The sequence below is a fragment of the Falco peregrinus genome, chromosome 8, assembly GCF_023634155.1.
Source record: "Falco peregrinus isolate bFalPer1 chromosome 8, bFalPer1.pri, whole genome shotgun sequence".
Lineage (NCBI taxonomy): Eukaryota > Metazoa > Chordata > Aves > Falconiformes > Falconidae > Falco > Falco peregrinus.
In genome coordinates this window covers 44,892,353-44,911,243 of record NC_073728.1, presented here as the reverse complement: position 1 = coordinate 44,911,243, position 18,891 = coordinate 44,892,353, and the positions used below count along the sequence as shown (strand labels likewise).

General features: G+C 49.8%; 1 protein-coding gene across 4 annotated transcripts in view; it reads left to right on the top strand.

Annotated features, from left to right (window-relative positions):
- The window catches only part of PSD2 (pleckstrin and Sec7 domain containing 2), a 78,796-nt gene that overhangs the window by 15,708 nt on the left and 44,197 nt on the right, over positions 1-18,891 (top strand). Inside the window, exon 1 of one of the 4 annotated variants that reach the window (XM_055812716.1) lies at positions 1,535-1,664. The exons of the other annotated variants lie outside the window; for them this stretch is intronic. The gene's annotated coding sequence lies outside the window, so the exon portion shown is untranslated. Of the gene's footprint in view, positions 1-1,534; positions 1,665-18,891 lie in introns of those variants that run through there. 4 annotated transcript variants of the gene reach the window in all.

The following is an 18,891-nucleotide window of genomic DNA, read 5'->3' as shown; positions in this document are numbered from 1 at the left end:
TCAGTGTTTGGATGTATGGCTATACATTGTAATGATGTTTTTAATTTGAGGTATTGGGGATTTGTCCGCTCACTCAGCAGTGTGCATCCTCTGGAACAAGCTTTCAAAGAGGCACAGAAGTCTAGGGAGAGGGTTTCTCCAAGCAATCAGGAAGCCATTGTCTGTCTTGGAACATGCGTCTGGCAGCCACCAAACCCTTCTTCCTCGGCCTAAAGGTCCAGCTTGGGACTGCTCCCTGTGTGTGCTGCTGAGGGATCCCTTGGTCCCCTGCGGGCTGTCAGAAGGGAGGACAGTCTGGGCACCATGAGACACAAGGCTGAGGGCAGGCAGGCAGCATGCATCCCTGTGAAGCAGTCAGGCAAATGGGTGAGCATCCTGGGTCGTGTGGGTTGTCAAGATGTGGGTGATCCCAGTGCAGAGGTGTGGGCCAGCTCCAGGTGAAGGATCCTGGCAGCTGGGCACTGCCATGGCTGGCTCAGGCTGAGGAACTGCAGGCTTGTGCTCCAGCTGGGCAACTTGAACCAAAGAGCACCCACCACCTCTCAGCTGTGCGCCCATAGAAACCCCTGTTACATTATAGCCACCAAATGGCCAAGAGGTAGTGTTCTCCCTACAACGCTGTATCTGCAAGTAAGACAGGCCCTAAAACAGGGAAGGTTTTGTGTCCCTGTGCATCTCCACCCTCTACCGTGTCTCCAGCCGTCTCAGTGAGCCAGATGCCTGTGCTAGACTTTAGACAGACGAAACTGTTGCCTTTGCATCCAAGACCTGTCAGGAGTGAGATGCATCAGGCTTGCCAAGGAAGGTCCCAGTGATGGTAAGCAGGCGCCTGGTCCAGCCCAGCATGGTGGAGGTGACTCTGGAGCCAGCTGGGCAAGCAGGCACATGGGCAGCACTGCTGCAGCTTTGGTCGTGGGGGGTGGGATGTGATGTGATGCAATGAGATGGGGTTGCAGCAGGTGGGAGTGCCCAGAGGCACAGAGCAAGCTGACCTGCAGTGCTGGGGTCTGAACCAGGGTGGGTCCTTGAGGTATTTCCAGTGCTGTACGTGTGCATACGGAAGCGTGTCAGTTGTTAACAATGGTGTAAGTATTTGGCAGCCTTTCAACCCAAAACTTCAAGCCAGTCTCAGCTTGAAAAAGCAACAATTTGGTGGCAGGAGGCAGAGCTGTCCCCCAGAGCTTTGCAAGTGTGTGTGGGGCAACGAGCCCCAGCACCCCGGGGGATATTGTTGGCAGCTTCCCTGCAGCCAGAGCAGGAGTGGAGCCTCCCAGGCAAGTGCCAGGTCTGCTCCTGCCTGTACTCCTCAAGGGGCTTTGCTAGCAAGGGCTTTATTGCATCCTTTCACTGGGTCTATTCACCATCATTCTCTGCCGCCGCCTCCTCTCCACGTCCCCTCCCACCCTGCCTTTGCTGGATCCCCAGCAGTCTCTTGACACCTTGGGGGAAGGCTGGGAGGTGTAACCATCGCCAGCAAGAGCGAGGCAGAGCAGGAGGGAAGGGAGAAGGAAGCCAATAACGGGGAGGTCTAGGAAGGCAGTGGAGGGGGAGGGACGGGGCCACTCCTCCGTCGGTGGGACTGCAGATTATTTTGCATGGATTGTTGAAGAGAAAAGGGAGCTGCATTTGTGAAGGGACCAAAAAATAAACAGCTCATTGCTTGGGTAAGTGCAAATGCGAGCTCCCCTGCTCTCATTGTCATGCGGTACATTGATCCTCCATCATATTTTGCTTAGTTATACCGTTTGGATTCTTACTACGATTATTTGATGCAGCAGCTGTATGCTTCAGTTGCTAGAGATTGAATCTTCCTGATACGTGTGTGTGTATGTGTGTGTGTGTGTGTGTGCCTATGCATGCATGTGGAAAGATGCCCATTCTCTGAATATACATTGACACATTTTTCCAGCTCTCAGTGTGGTGTGTCATTTATACTACAGCATGCCGTACACACACACACACACAAATGGTGTTTGCTGTTACTGATTTTAAAATCTGTTCATCCATGCAATTATTGAAAGAGCAAGACTGTTCAGCAGCTAAAAATTAAAGGAGGGCTCTTAAATCACAGTCCTTATTGGAATGGGCTACTTTTCTTTATCCTGAGCCAGACACACTCAGTATTATGTTTTATAACAAAGCTACATTTAAAGATCAATTCGACAGTGGTTATTGCATTCAAATTACATGGTTGTCATGGAGATGGTACAGAGAAGCTGAAGTGATATGACTGCATCTGGACTGGAGTGGGGCTTCACTGCCGAGTGAGAGCTTGCCTTGCCTCCTGTGTCTTTTTGTCTCTGCTAGGTTAAAATTTCTTTTAATCCTGAATGAAGCAGTACCGTATTAGAGGATTTAGAGGTCGAGCTGCTGTGATGGGTGTGTGTAGCCCCCGTTCAGCACTGTGTTATTATTGTAATTGTTATATTAGCATCTGTGTCTGCCTGAATTTCTTCTACAAGTCTGGGGAGGAGGAAGGCGTGAGAAGGACAGATAGTTTTCCAAGCACAGCTAGGGCTGGGAGTTCTTTCCAAAAAGATACCTGCCATGCCCACACCTCTTTGCTGGCTCCCACGTCTTGGGGGACAAAAGGGAATGGATTCTCTGATTTTAGCCATGTTTATCTTCCATTTTCCTGCCTCAACTTTGAGGATACGAGGAGCCAGTCACCTGCTCATCACTGTATCAGGGATGTGGCACTGGGTTTTTGTTATTGTATTTGTTTCCTTTGCAACTGGTAATATGAATGTGTTGGCAGTTGGGAAAGAAAATCCATAATTTATGAGAACGAAATTTTCCTGCCTGAGGCTAGCTAGAATACAAAGAGTATATCTGTGGGAAGGGCATGTTATATGTTACAGATGTGTATTTCTCTAGTGGCTGGGAGTAAATCACACTATTGTGCTCATCTTCATTATTTTGGGTGTTAGGCTGGCTTTAGTCAATATTTAATCCGAGCTCATTGTGTGCTCAAACAATAAATGTGCAATTTGGAGCCCAACTTTACATCTATAAAATGCTTTGGGTATGCATGTGGCATTGTCTCCATAAATGCAATTTCACCCTTTTCTGTAAGACCAAGCCCATTGTGGGGATGTAAATATAGTAAAAGGCACTGGTGGAAACAAGCCCATCAGAATGGCAGTGTTTCTCTAATTGTATCACTAAACATAAGAGAGAATTAATTACTAGGATAAACAGAGCTTTGTAGCTGTTGGATCAGGTTAATATTTGCATGGAGTTTCAGGCCTGCATTATAGTAGCTAGTATTACGGTTTAAATTCCCCCCATGCCAGTAGGTAATGTTTTTAGCCAGAAGTGTAGCATATTATCATCAGATATTTTCGTATTACAAGTATGCTAAATCCCCATGTCCTTGTCAAATTGTCCATTGCAGCTGCTCCGAAGGGTGTGATTCAGCTAGGATTTTCTTTAATGTGATTTTTCCTGTACAAGAGTCCAAGCAAACAATGGATAAAGTCTGAAAGTGGGCAGCCAAGCCCAGAGGGGAAGTCTGAGAGATGGCTGATTCACAAAATGGATGGTACTCATTTTGTCTCTTCTTTCCCCCTAAAAGTTAGGCACAAGTAGAGTTGAAGTGGGTGGTTTTCCCTGGAGATCCCCTTGGATCCATAAGGCTGGAAGCCACACAGTTCTCAATCAATACTAAGTTCTCTCCTATCTCAGGGCATTACTGCTTTTGGCCCACCCCAGGACACGGCTGTATTCTTCTCTGGGGAAACTGTGGCTTGGAATGGTCAAGTGACTTTGCCAAGGTGGCAGCGGCAGCGCTGGCCAGAGGAGCAAGAGTTTTGCCAGCAAGATCCTCTCTTGGACCGTCAGGCCCCTTCAGTATCCAGATGGTGCAGTCCTGTTTGTAGGTGCAGTGGGAAGATGGTGGTGATGGAAAGCAGCACTGGTTCATGGAGACTGGGTGGATGGAGAAAGGGTGCTCTTTGCTGAGGCCACCCATTAGAGCTGCAAAGCAGGTGGCCAGAGGGAGTTGAGCAGTTTTACACCAGCATCTGTGGTGTCCAAGGTGAGGACACGCTCCTCCAATCCAACCTACAGGGTAACTGAAATGAAGACCACTATGTGACCTATCGCATGGCTTTTCACATGGTGTTGAACACTTGGCACTTGGCAGGAGGTATCCACATTATTTCTCTTCATGGTTGCACCCAGGTCTGAGTGTGAAGCCTTTACAGGTGTCTTGGCTTTCTGCTCTCCCCTCTGATGCTGCTCAAAGTTCATTGCCTGTGCTGTGATACCCCGTATTGCTCTTCTTGACTTCAGCCTATAGCCCCAATCCCTTTTCTTCACTCCATCCCATCATCCAACACCTCTTTGTCCCCTTCCTCCATGGAATTTCTCACTGATGAAGATCCCTCCATCCAGTGTTGCCATAAGCTGCAGCCCATGCCACGATCTATGTGCTATGCTTGTCATGAGGCACACGGTGCTGAGCATGTCAGGTTTAAAGGCACTGAAACAAAAAGCCTCCTTTGAAGTCCGCAGTGCTTTCACCATCTGTGGAGTTGCCCCAGGCGGTGTCAGTGGTTCTGCCCAAAGCTGGAGTTGGTCCTTGTTACCAGAAGGAAATGAAAAGGCCTGCTCGGCTCACATATCTGCGTGTAGCCCTGCTGACTCGCACAGGTTGATGGTGTTGCCAGAAGGATGCTCTCTGGGCTAGGAGGGGGCTGTTGCTACTGCCATCAGAGTGCTGGCTGTTGGCAGAGTGATTCCTTGCTGAGGTGGAGGTTGTACACGAGCAGTTACTGGAATGGGTGATCTACTCCTGTAAATGGCCACTTCTCTTGAGGTTGCTGCTTGCTCTGCTAGTTGACAGTCTCTGCCATGTAGACACCTCCTTGCCAGATTTTCTGAGGGTGAAAACATCCTCCTTGCATCCCTTTCAGCAGTGAAATGCCTCTTCCAAGAATGTGCTGGGACAGGGTCCATGTGAGGCTCAGTGCTTACATGCTCCAAAGTCAAAGCATAAAACTCAGTTCTTTCGACCTTTTTTTTTTTTTTTTTTTTTTTTTTTTTAAACTTTGGGGTTGTTTTTTTAAACCCAGCTCCTCAGTGCTTTCAGCACAAATGCATCACAAATCTGAGTAAAATTTAGCTGACCTATAACTGCAATTTTTGGCCAATGAACAGTCTTTGAAAAAAATGTCACATGGTTCTGGGAAAGAGCCTCATAAAGGTGGAGAGGAAGCTCACTGTGGTACTGGTACTTGGTCTCACCAAGCTGTCCTCCAGCACCTGACCTGAAACTGGATAGTCCAAGGACAGCTTGGTGAAATATCCATGTGCTGCTCTATATCAAGCAGGACCTGCTGGCTCCAGGTATCCTCCTGGATAGCATCCTTCACAGCAAGCCCCCATCCCACTCGCAGAGGTCTCTGTCCACTCTGTGTGTGGCCACTTGATGTTGGCTGATGAAAGGGAGGATGGCACTTTCCCCAGTTCACCTGCAGCCTCTCCCTGTTGCATATCCTGAAGCAGCATCATTTCTTCCCACACATCCTGGCAGATGGATCTGGCAGAATTGGTTGAGATTTGTACCCAGCACAGCATGAGGCCCTGCTCCCAGCCCAGAGCCCACCTCAGGTGGGGGTCTGCTTGTACCAGGCTCCGCATGTTTGCTGCTCCAAAGGGCACTGGGTGCCCCGGCAGTGGAAGTGGATGGAGGCCCGGTGTTCTGGGCACTTTCTAGGAACAAAAGCAACCTACGACACAGCCTGCCCAAGCATGACACAAGCATGCAGGGAACAGAGGTGGTTTCTGGTCAGAAGGGGATACACAATGCAGGGGGATTTTGCTAAATTAAAAATATATATTTGTCTTTGCTGGTACAACAGAAGCTAGGGGAGCAGGCAAGGGAAAACTGGGAAAGCTTTATTTAATTAGATTATGAGGCCCAAACGCTTCAGACTCAGAAAAAAAAAAGAAATTATTTTTGTAATTGAGGATGGGGTTTCTGCCAAGTGCTGCTTTAATGAGTGTTTAGGTTTTATCTCATAAGTTAGCAACACCAGGCAAGGGCAGCTATTCAAACCACCCCTCACCAGAGTCTCTAGCTTGCCAAGGTAGGAGCTGGTTGCCAGCATCTGGGAACATTAACCTGCCTTTCGAGGAAAGGACATCCTGTGTCCTTTCAAAGCTATTTATCCAGGTCTCCTGGTATTCTTTCACCGTTAAAGCTCTCTTTCTTCCCCAGGTCTCAAGAGGCAGCTTTCTCCATTGCATAGGTGTGAAAACTGAGGCAGCAGATAATCACAGGGCTGTTTTTCCACCCAGAAGTAGAGAGATTCCACTTACCGCAGCAGCTGAGGTGGTTTCCTTCAATGGTTCCTTCCTCAGGGCTGGCGGGATGGGTGCCAGGTGCTGCTGGCCCAAGGCCCTGTTGTAGCCCTCCAGTGGCCTCGGCTGGGTGGCCGTGTAGGGGACAGCCCAGCTGGCTCTGTGCCACTCCGGCCCCTGCTCAGCCACACTGGTTCCTTCAGCCCGGGCAGCCCCCACCGCACATGGAGCCAGTCACAGACATGGCAGCAGCAACAGGGTGTCCTTGTCCATGGCCAGCCTGGTTCGCTGAACTGGGATGGGCTGTGGGGGCTGCTGGGCTGAGAGACCCTCAGCCACCCCCCTGCCTGGACTTTGGAGGGCTGTGCTGGGCTGTTCTGAGCTGTGCTAGGATGGGGTGGGCTGAGCTGTGCTGGGCTGTTCTGGGCTGTGCTGGGCTGTTCTGTGCTGCGCTGGGCTAGGCTGTGCTGAGCTGTGCTAGGATAGGGTGGGCTGAGCTGTGCTGTGCTATCCTGAGCTGTGCTAGGGTGGGATGGGCTGAGCTGGGATTGGCTGAGCTGGGCTGGACTGGGCTGTTCTGGGCACGGCTGAACGGGGCTGTGCTGAGCTTGGCCAGGCTGTTCTGAGCTGTGCTGGGCTGTTCTGAGCTGTGCTGTGATGGGGTGGGCTGAGGGTCATAAGCCTGAAGGCTTGACTCTGCTGGTCTGCCGTGTCCTTTGCTCTCCAGCCCCACCTGCCCAGTACATCTGTGAACCCATGCTGGTGTCTGCCCATGGAGCTGGGAGCAGTGGGGCTCCTGCAGAAGAGCCATTACTACTGTAAGATGCCTTCTGCAGCCCCTGCATCATGTTGCCTTGCCACTCTGCTCCTTCCCACCCTGAGAGATGAAGCCTCTTCTCTCCCAGACCTGCTGTTCCTGCTCACCATTAAACCTGCAGGCTCATCAGCCTCCCTTGTGCCTCCTGGCCAAGGAGCCTGCCAGGAGCTGGGGCAAAGGACAGCTTCATCTGCCCAGCAGATGTCTTGAGCCCAGCAGTGCAGGAAAGGACAGCTCACAACTGTCTTTAAAACCAGAAAATCATCCCACCTGTCAGTCCAGCCCTCAGTTTTAGGCTCCATCTCATTAGGAGTTGTTTTGAAAGGATTAAGGCAAGTAATGAGTGGTTTTAAGACGCTGTACATCCCTGTTGCAGGGAGTATTTCTGAGGTGATTAGAAGTGCCTGTCTGCAAGGCACTAAGGCATCTCCAAATCATTTATTAACCCTTTATGAACTATTTATGAATGTGCTTCATAATAAAGCATGACCTTTTCATTTGCGCCCCTTCATTGGGTGGTCCTTGTTGTTGTCTGCTCCTCACAGGCAGCTGTCACCTTCCTGAGCAGCATCCGTGCCCACCACAGCCATGGAGCCTGTCTTGCATCACTTCTGTCAGGGATGGTGCCTGCTCCTGCAGGTGCTTACCAGTGTCCACGCTATCCACAGCACCTGGGTGCTGTGCAAGTTTGTTCAGTGCACATACAGCTGGACCTGCCTCTGACGCAGCATTCCACAACAGGGGACACTAGGATGGGCATTATCCCTCACCACACAAATCACAAGACCGTTTTAAAAGAGCAAGACATTTTTATCCCAAGCTTTTGGAGCTGCCTCTTTTTGCCACTGTGAGCTCTGGTGTTCTCCCAGCTTCCTCCACAGTCTTCTCATTTTTGTGTGTAAGAAGGGGGAGAGCTGGGTGTTCAGATGTGGCCTCAGAGTGCTTGGATTTCCCATGTGCACCTGGTGTGAGGACTGTGATAATGTTGAGAGGAGGTGGCTCTGCATTGCTTGGTGGGAGTCTTGGACCAGAGCTGCCTGAGGTCCAGGAGCAGAGTAAGAACCCCAGGTGAAGTGCAGGAGACTTGGATGTGCAATATCACAACAAAGTAACAGCATGATAGCAACACCTAAAATGCAGATGTGTTACTATTACTGCCATCAGACTAAGAGAGAACAAAAGCGGCCACAAAATTGCAGCAGCTCCTGGTAGATGTAGGGAACGATCCTGTAGCAGAAACGTGTGCTTTAATGACTAGGTGTTTTTTGTAAGCACAAACAGAATGGTAGAGAATCCACTATACATATAACAGCAAACTGTAAGGAGTGCACCTTGGTGACACTGTCCCTTTAATTTTGCACACTACAAAAATCAGAGATTCCCAGTCTTAGACATACAATGTGTAGCTTGCACAGTTTTCTCAGGCTCCATGCTCCCACAGCAAGCCTAATTGCCACTCCTCTTGTGCCACTATGTCACTGTGTCATCCAATGAACCAGGCTGAACAGCATTAATTGCCTGAACCTTTATTTCATCTTTACAACACACTTACTTCTGGCAGGCCCCTCTGGCTTCTCTGTGCATTGGTGAAGACTCAGCCCAGGATGTAATTCATCAGTTCCCAAAATCATTGTCTGATTCATAAATACAATGATGTCTAAGGAGCAAGAGGAGAGCCGTGAGAATTCTGTACTTTAACAAAGCCCACTAAAAGGCAAAATTACCTACTGCTGTCTGGTGTAGCAACACTGAAGCCTTGTCACAAGACCTAGTGCAGGGCGTCTTGCACATTGGGAAGCTAGAAGAGGCTCTGGGTCCCAGAGCAGCTTTAGCCAAAACAGTGCACTGTCCTGATGCAATTACATCACCCTGATGGTGCTTCTTGCTCTTCTTATAATTCCCTTTTGGAGAAGAAATGGCCCTGTCCCTATAAAGCACCTTTACGTCAGTGTAGGAGCATGCCTGTTAGAGCTACACTCCTTCATCAGTAAAATCATACTCCTATTGGCATGGTTATCCAGCACATCCATTAAGGGCAGATGAAACCTCTGCACAGGAGCTGCAAAATGGCTCCATCAGGTTTTCAGTATGCTTTCTGGCCAACTTGCTTAGTTCTCAAAACAAGTCAGCTTCAACATTTCATGCTGCTCAAAGGTGTCCATGCTTAGGGAAACAATTTTTTGTCATGTTGGAAAGTGATGTTCCTGGGGGCTGTTGCTCTCAGGGTCCTCCCAACAACAGCCATTCCAAAATGGAGAAACTCACTCATAAAATCTCACTGATTATTCCTGAAGCACCTGTTTTCTCCAGTTGAAAACACAGCAGTGTAACCTGGATCTGCTTTGAACTGTCTGTGGGAAGAAAAAGGATGACTTGCAGTTTCAGAAAGGTGTGTTCCTTACTCATTAGCTGTGCTGTAAAAGCAGAATCCTGTCTGTGGAGAGCTAACAACCCTGGCAGCTGAAGGGTGACCTCTGCTCTCAGTCAGGCGATCTCTGCTCATTTCTATGCGTCTGGATTCCCAGCGCTGCTGGACTCTGTATCCCTTGGGCTGGAGTCCATTTGCCTTCAACCAACTTGTCTACCAACTTCTTTGGACAGAGCAGCACTGCAAAGATCTGGTGTCTTACTAGTCCTCTGTCAGGAAAGGATTTCTTCTGTATCCCCCCACATGAGAGGTTTATTGATGTGTTGGAGTGTGAAGAGAAGTTTACCTCCCCTTCAAAACTCCATCTTATTCTGTAATACTGGTCTCCATCATGCTTCTCCTAGTGGGCAAGTAGGCTTGCCTGCTGCCTCCTGAAATCTTGTTAAGGTCTTGCAGTGAGGCGTTGCATAGGTTTAGTGTAGATGGCATGGCAGGAATTTTCCTTTTCTGGGGTCTGAGTCAGCTGCCAGACCTGTTTTATTATTTTGGGTACGGGGAGAATGTAGGGAAGGAGGATCAAAGCAAAGGGAAGGAAAAAGTGGGGAAGAAGGCTGTTTCCATTTATGGGTTATGAGACGCAGTTACAGCTCTCATGGACTTTTATGGAAGGTAACCCTAGCTGTGGGGAAAGCTGGGTTTTAATGAATTCAATTACAATGCTGCACAGAACTGAGTGGAAAGGCCCCATAAGCAGCCTGATTTTATAATAAAACCTACAGACAACCAGGACACAAGCCCAGTTTACAGTCATCCAAGGTATAAAGCTCCCCCTGAAGAGAAGGTGAGCACCAGAGCAAATAGGCAGAGGTGAGGATGGAGCCAGCTCTGAGCTGAGCTAAGAAACTCTGCTGTTCACAATCAAAGAGGAATAAGGTTTGTCTGGAATTACCCTATGAAAACTCCTATCCTGAACAGCATGGACTGATAACAAACTTAGTTCTACATTAAGGCAGAGTTGGAGCCACTGGGACCCACCTGTTTCCCAGGTAGGCACCCTGCTCTCAAGCTGTCTTCTGAGCTGCAGGAGCTGCCTGAAGGTTGGGTGCCGGGGCACAGACAGCCTCTGCCCTTTTTCCCCTGCCTTTGCTCCCATGCCAGGGAAGGGGTGGCAGGGACCCTTGCACATGCAGGAGTCTTTTGATGTCCCTGTGACCCGCCTTTACACCCACAGGCTTTACATCTGTGCTGGCCTATGCCTTGAGCTCCTGCAGCAAACCACTACCTTGGCCAGATCCACTTAGCGGGAGCATTGTCTTACGAAGGCAGGATCGACAGCCCTGTGGGAGATGCCCTCTTCCTCCTTCACCTAAGATGCAGTAAAAATTTGCCCTCCTTTGCTCTTCCCTCTCTGGAGACTCCTGAGCCACAGGATTCCTGTGAATTGCAGTGGTTTCCTGCAGGCGGAGCCCATGGGGAGCCCTCTGAGCTCTCCAAGGGGGTCAAGGCTTGCTTTTGCAGGAGCAGGGATCTAAGGGTCCGACAGACCCTGCTGGCTGCTCTATCACTGATAGGACCTTTGTCCTTCCATAGGCAAACTTGGAAGCCCTGGGTGGGGTTTTAAAGCAGCCTGTTCCAGGAAGAATACAGCCCTGACATACTGTCTAGAATAGAGGGATGTTCAGGTCTGTGTTCATCAGCTTCCCGGACCTTCTGTCTCAAGCTTACGCTTCTTCTGGGGAACTCATAAACTCACTGTCCCTATGCTTTGGCCCATTTTTTCGTGGAAGCTTAGGCAACTCCTACCACTTCACCAAGATGCAAAGTGATGGTGCAGTCCAGGCTTTCACCACTGTAGGCTTCAGACTGTGACTCTGTTTCCCCCATGAAAAGGTCCATTTTGCATGATGCACACACAGGGCTAGAGGAAGGTTCAGTGCACTAAGTGCTGTGTAGCCAGGGTGTCAGTACAAAGAAAGGAACATGTGAAAAATACTAAGTATATTCTTTTATTTTCCCCCTTTAAGTAACTGCATAAGAGCACAAACAGAAAGCTGTTAAGAATTTTAAGACTCAGTTTATTGTTTTCTATAGGCAAAAAACTGTCATTGTTTCCCCAAGATGAAGTTTTGTAGGAGTCATTTGGATCTGAACGTGTACTAATTGCTCTGGGGACTCTAATAAAAACTCAAAATAAGGAGCTGTAGGATTTGGCTTCAAGAAAAAGTATGTTCAATGCACAGTGATTTTTGATTACCCAGAGGCTCTTTTTTTAGCATGTAGCTGGTTTATTTTAGCCTGTGGTGTATGTTTTATCCATGGTCTTTTTTCTACATTGGAAGTGCAGGTTATAGAACCTGTCGGTGATTGCTGGAAACCACGGGGACAGCATACTGCCCATGAGCACTGACTAGCAGTGCCCCAGGGGCTCTCTAAAGCAAAACACTAGCATCAGTGAGTGCTCGGATTTCCTTGCTGACCCAAGGTTTCTTTCAGGCCAGGCGCGTGCTGGCGTGCAGTGACACCCAGTCAGGAGAGCTGACACCCTGGCCCTGGCATGGCAGGCTGGCCCTGGTGACTCTCACAGGTGGCTCCCTGAAGCCTGGTCTGGGGTTCCCACAGCACCACACTGGCCCTTGTCCAGCCCGAGTCCTCACTGCCTGGGGATGTGGGCTGGAGCAGACAGTATGCAGATCTGACCCCAGGATGGGTGTCCAGTCCTTCCCCATCTGGAGCATCTCTCTCGCTCCTGCCAGCCCTCCCCCCACAGGGCACAGAGCAGTACACTTCTACCAGGTTTCCAGGAGCTAGAGAACTACAAGATTGAATGCTTTGCCTTGTCTCAGAAAGGCTGTTGCAAAGCAGGGAACTGAAGAATGGTATGGGTTTCTCAAGTCACAAGCTGAGATTAACCAAAACTGTCAGGATCTCTCCTAGAATGACCCAGGCAGATGGGTCCCATCTGGATCTTCAGAGGGAAGGGCACCTCCATGTACCCATGGGCGCCACACCTGAACCAGGACATGGTGTGGGTTATGAACAGTTGCACACATCAACTCCTAGCTGTTACACAGAATGGGTAATGCAGTCACAGATGCCCTCCACTAGATGTTGGAGGACCTCTTCTGGTGGGTCCAGCTGGTTCTGGGAGCACAGGGAAGGGCTTCACAGAGTAGTCTCCAAGGTAGCATGGTCAGAGGAATGTTAAGGGGAGAACAGAGTGGGGAAGTACTGAATCCCTCAAGCTCTGCCCACTTTCCTCTCTATCCTGACTTGCAGTAGCACCTTTGAAATAATCAGTGTCTGGCTGAGACCCCAGCCCAGCCCTGCTCCTGAGACCCCAGTCTTCAGAAGAGCTGTTGCAGATGAGTTAGAGCTTGATGTCATCAGGGAGGGATTCGTGTATAGAACAGAGGCTGCTGTACAGAACAGTTTGGTGTTGTATAAATCCTTGGTGTGCCTACATCTTGACTTCACTATGCAGTGCTGCTTTCCCCATCTCTAGACTGTAACAGAGTAATAGAAGTAATAGAGTCAGGGGAAATCCAAAGAAAGGTAGTCAAAATTCTCAAGAGGGTGGAGAAGCTGTCTTATGAGAAAAAGCTAAGGTGGCAGGGACTACAGTCTGGAGAGGAGAGGGTGAGAAGTGATATGATTGAGGTCTTCAAAATCATATAAAACCAAAATAATATAAAAACAAGCCTTCAGCCCATGAGAGAAACAAAAGAGGATTTTCACAACGAGAATGGTAAAAAGTTTTTATTGTCAGCCATGTTGAAAGGGCAGAAGTCAATGCAGAGACATAAGAGGGAGGAGACATGCTTCAAAAGGAAGAACCATGATCTCTCTATCTCTCTATGGGTTTGGCTCCTCACTGTGCCCATGCATACACCTTCCTCCCAGGGTGATGTGTTGCACCTGCATTTTATAAATTAATTGGTGAGTTGGGCCATAAAAACACAGCCGTTCCTGTTCACCGGCCACAACATGGATGGGATCAACAGTGTGTACATCAAACAGCTGTGCGGCATGTCTTGCTCCTGCTCAGAGGGGATGGGAACTCAGAGCACATGGCTTATCGCAGTGAAGGACATTAGTGTAGGCGTTTTAGCCCAAAGAGTTCAAGGGCTCTCTCCAACAAGAGTGACCAAGGGAATTTTTAAGCTCTTATAAAACCCAAGCCAGATGCCCAGAAAAAGTGATTCAGCTCATTAGTATTTCACCCTCTAAGAAAAGCAGAAGGCAATTGCAGCAGGCTGGGCGTAAAGCAGACAGGGACAAGGCCCAGCTGTAGCCGCATGTGTCAGTGGTGGCTCCATGTCTGCACGGCACAGTTTGCATCAAGGAAAGGGCCAAGCAGGAAACATCTGCCTGTTGCATCTTTCTGAATTCTGCTGAAGAACTCTTCCCTCCATAAAAGCTGTGACCTAAAATTGCTTTTCACTCTTGCAAAAAGAGGATGGAAGGTGTTTTTAAGAAACCAACATCTTGAGAAATCTGTGGCCACTTTGCAATGGCCTAGAATGGGGTCCTGGGGCACAGAAAGCACTGCATTTCATGGTGGTCAGCAAGCAAGGAGGGAGGCGGGTGCCTCCTGCCCCAGGGATGAAAATAACTTAGAAAGAGCAGGATTAAGTGTTTCTTACCTGGTTGTCTGAATGTGTGGTACTGGGAGTCACCCAGAGGATGGAAATCCTGAGATGCTCCTGTCTGGGTATGTCTATGCTACATTCACATTACACTGAGCAAGCCCTATGCTGTGGGGTATGAGGAAGAAATATACGAACTGAAGCTGGTTATAGGATTACATGTGCCTCCAGGTGCCAGTGTGGATTTGTGAGGCCAAGGGGCTCGTGGCACCTGAGTGGTGGCACAGGCATCTTCTGTCTTCTCTTCTTGACAGCCCTCACCCCCATGCACCAGAAGAAACTGTGGGCAAAGCTGCTGCTTCGAGCCCACTCACAAGAACTGGCTCATCCCTGTTAGCACCAGGCCCAGGGCAAGGGCTACAACACCCCTTGTTGGCACTGCCACCACCTCAGGTCCAGCAGAGCGTGGTGATGCTCTGGGTCAGGCCTCCTTCTACAATTTTGCTGAAGGTCCCAGAGAGGTCAGTCCTGCTCTGCTCTGCATCTTCCAAACTTGCAGGCTACACACAAGCAGGTGCAAGGTCGTGGTGCCCTCCTTCCCCTGGGATCTGCACTCCAGTGTATCCCAGAGCAAGGCAACCCACCTTGCAACCCCTTCCCCCTCTTGACAGCCCGAGCCTTCTCCCCCTCCCCCCCACTTTCTTAACTCTGAGGTTGTCAGATGAGCACAGGATCTGCTTGTTTTCTCCTTCACCTCCACCACCACGGAAACCACATCAGAATGTGCCTTTCTCCTCCCTGATATCCCTGCGTCTCCTGCTCACCCCCTGGACTTCTTTGCATCTTTTCAGTGCCAGGGTGAGGGCAAAGCCCTCATGAAGAAGCTGCTACCCCAATTCCACCAAGCCCGAGGGAATGGGATGCAGAGCAGCAAGGCAAAGCAAGGTTGCAGCACAAAGCATCCCAGCTCAGTGTGAGCTTGAGGAAAAGCTTGTGCTCGACTAAGCAGCAGGATTCTTCTCCAAGCCTTCCTGTGTTGCAGCAGCCAAGTGGTTACACAAAACTGAAGTGGGAGTCTTTCCAGTTCCTAATGCAGGGAAGAAAATTAAAAATAAATCATTTCCCACCAGCCATTCAGCTTCAACAAAAGCTGGGAGACTTGCAGAGGCAGTTCCTGAAAGAGCTGCTGTGTGGTGTCCAGCCCCTCACACAATCAGGGCAAACTTTGCTGCATCTCTGCCCAGCCTCTTCGGGACCGGTGCTTTCCTGCAGTGGATGCCAACCCGGCTTTGCTAGCCCTACTGCCAATCCAGCCATCATCCCAAAGTAACCAGTGGGGCACTTCTGCTCTCTGTGCCCCCTAACCAGCCCTGCCCCATCTTGTGGTCCAGGGGCCATGTAGGACCCCAGGGGCAGAGCAAGGCTGGAGCAGGAGTTGGTGGCTGTCCTGCATTGCTCTCCTGTGGCACTGGGCACATGGCAGTTGGTGGGCTTATGTTGCCGGGTTTCTGGTAAATGAAGCTAATAGCAGCTGGCTTGCTTAGATCTGCCCTGCAAGAAAGGGCAGCATCAGAGTGCTGCAGGGGATGGGATCCTCAGTCCCTTCTGCCTCTCTCCCATCTTGCGGTGGAAGCACCAAGCCCCAGCACTGGGGAGGAGATGGAAAGGCTGTGGTTAGCACTGAATCATGGATGCCTTGGATTCACTTAACCTTTCCTACAGCAGTAATAGCCTCTTTCCAGCATGAATCCATGTTCTTCTGCTTAAGTGGGTGCCGTGGTTTAACCCCAGCCAGCAACCAAGTACCACACAGAGGCTTGCTCACCCCCCCTCACCCCAAGGGATGGGGAGGAGAATCGGAAAGGAATGTAAAACTCAAGGGTTGAGATAATAACAATTTAATAGGTAAAGCGAAAGCAGCGCACACAAGCAAAGCAAAGTAAGGAATTCATTCACCACTTCCATCGGCAGGCTGGTGTTCAGCCATCTCCAGGAAAGCAGGGCTCCATCACATGTATGGTTACATGGGAAGGCAAATGCCATAATGCTGGATGTCCCCCAGCTTCCTTCTTTTTCCCCCAGTTTATATATTCAGCATTATGTCATATGGCATGGAATACCTCTTTGGTCAGTTTGGGTCACCTGTCCTGGCTGTGTCCCCTCCCAGTGTCCTGTGCCCCTCCAGCCCTCTCGCTGGCAGGACCCAAGGAAATGAAATGTTCTTGATTTAAAATAAACAATACCCAGCAACAACTAAAAACATCAGTGTGCTATCAACATTGTTCTCACACCAAATCCAAAACACAGCGCTGCACCAGCTACTAAGAAGAAAATTAACTCTATCCCAGCTGAAACCAGAACAGTGGGTCTCACAGAGCTAGTCTGGTCCAAGATGTGGAACTGCAACTTAATAACTGTCTACAACTCAGCAGGGCCACAGTAGCCATCGGTGTGAGCAGTCCTGGCTAGGACATAAGCCACATCATTCCATTTTCTTACCAGACCTGTTTTTTGTATACTAACCAATGTCACATTTGTGGGAGGCTGGGAGCCATGGACATGCAAGGGATGCCCACTCTACCCACAGAACCTAGGGAAGCAGCAGTCACTTGAGAGGATGCTTGAGTCTGCAGAAAGTGCAGGACCTATGGTCATGTGAAAATCCATTGGTGGGAACCCAGATTCCACCTTCCAGCCCGTACCTGTGCCAGAGAGCACTTTGCAGCAGAAACAAAAAGAAACAAGCAGGGACTGTCAGCCTACAGTCCAATTCAGGCTCCCGTCTGCCAGGCTGTACCACTCTGGGGCAATGGAAGGGAGCCCCAGAGGGGAACCTTGGAGTATCAGCCCACCTGGCCCTTCCCACAGTGCTGCAGCATGTCCTCTCCTGATGGCCTGGCTGAAGCTGTGGCTCCTTTGGTCCAGAGGCTGAGCTGCACTTTGGTACTTTCTCTGAGCTTACAGAAGGGTGTAGAGAGTCTGTCTTGGAACAATGTCCAGTGTTGGTAACCTTCCAGCTATGTGCTGGAGGCAGATGTGGACAGTTGCAACCAGCTGCTCTGCCTCTGGCTGTCTTCCTTCTAGTCCAAGTTGTGGCAAGACAACCTGTCTCCTCTTCCCTTTGTCCATGTACGTTCCCTGCACAGCTGGGGAAGGTGGCAGTTCACAGATGAGCCCTCTGCATATGGCTGCCCCATGGGCTGCAGAGTGGGAGGGATGCTCTGCAGCTACTATGGGACAAGCTGGCTGGGCTGCACAGCTGGATGTGGCTCAGCTGCATGACTAGTGCAAGGCATCACCGTGAGCAGCTAGGAGCAGAGCCCCAGCCCATTATGACCCAACCTCCCAGTTTCTCTGGAGCTTCTGGGAAGCCTCAACCACCCATAACCTGGATGTGCTTCAAGTGACTGCCACTGCAAGCATAAATCAAGTAGCTTGTTGGGTAATTTGGCCTGGGTTGATAGACACTTAGCTTGCCTGCAGACTTCAGGTGCACATGACAGCCTCCATCCACATGTGTGCAATGGAGGAGGGATCCAACAGGAGATATACAAAGCTCAGAGGGACCAGGAGGCTGTGAGAGGCCTGGATCTCCCCTCCTCGCTCTGCTCAGACCAGTACTCTGGAGGCTGGGAGCTGATGATCTTCCTGGCTCAGCAATAGTCTGATGTGCATGCATCCTCCCAGGGCTCCCCTCATGTCTCTTCTCCAGCAGGAATCCAGGCCAAGGCAGAGCATGCCTAAGGGTTTAACTACTGACTCCAGACCATAAACATCCCAGTTAGACTTCACAGAGGGTAAAACAGAGTAGGTGTAATGCAGTAGTTTATACATAATAACAAAAATATTGGTGTGTTTTTTTAATATTAATAATAAAAGTGGTTAAAGTTAGGAGGGATGGATGGGACTTCACACTTACTAAAGTTTGCCAACATTTCTTACTCAGGCCCATCTTCTAACCGCATTTAGTTTCCTGTTTTCTGGTTGCATATAGCTGGGCCAAGCTTTAGCTAATGGACTGGAATTTAGCTTGAGTGGTGTCTGGTTCCTACTGGAGTTTTTGGATGGATGGCAAGGAGCTGGGGAATTTCAGCCCAAACCTTTTGGCTGGTTTTAAAAAAAATTGGACTTGGAAATTGGAAAATGTTAGGTTTTCAGTATTACTCGAGGTTACAGTGTGCTCATGTTCAGGAGAGTCTTGGTAGTTTTGCAGGTAAAATCCTTGAAAATGCTGCATTGGCTTGGCCCTGCTGTTGGCACATGGGAAGACCAAAAGCCTGGGACTGATTTTCTGTGCTGGATTTGGTGGAACAGAGATTTTCAGGTTTTTCATCTTCATTTGGGGTGGCGGAAGGACAAGCTAGAGGAGACTCAGCCCACATGTGAACCTGAGGGCTGTCCCAGGGGCTTGCTTTGACCTCCCTTGGGAGGGCTCAGCTCCTGTGGGTGAGGTTCTGGGCCACAGAAGGCTGATGTGCTGGTGTCCCAGAAGTCTAGGCTGGCCTTTCTCTTGTCAGGGAGAGGCAGGCTGGCTGAGAGAGAGGTCAAAGGCCCATAAGGATGAGCCTAGGAGAGGGCGTAAGCAGATGCCTTCACAGGGACTTGATAAAGACAGCTGCTGTCAAGCTCTTCCAGGGACTCTTTCCAGCCACTGGAAAGCAGGCGGCACACCCGGGGCCGTACCCACCCAGCTGGAGGCAGATGCTTAATAGCACCCAGGCAATGGTGCCCTGTCTGTCTGTCTCTATCAGCTCTATAGCAAGGCAGGCAGTTGTCTGTAGGTGACACATCATCTGTGGCCAGTATTGCTT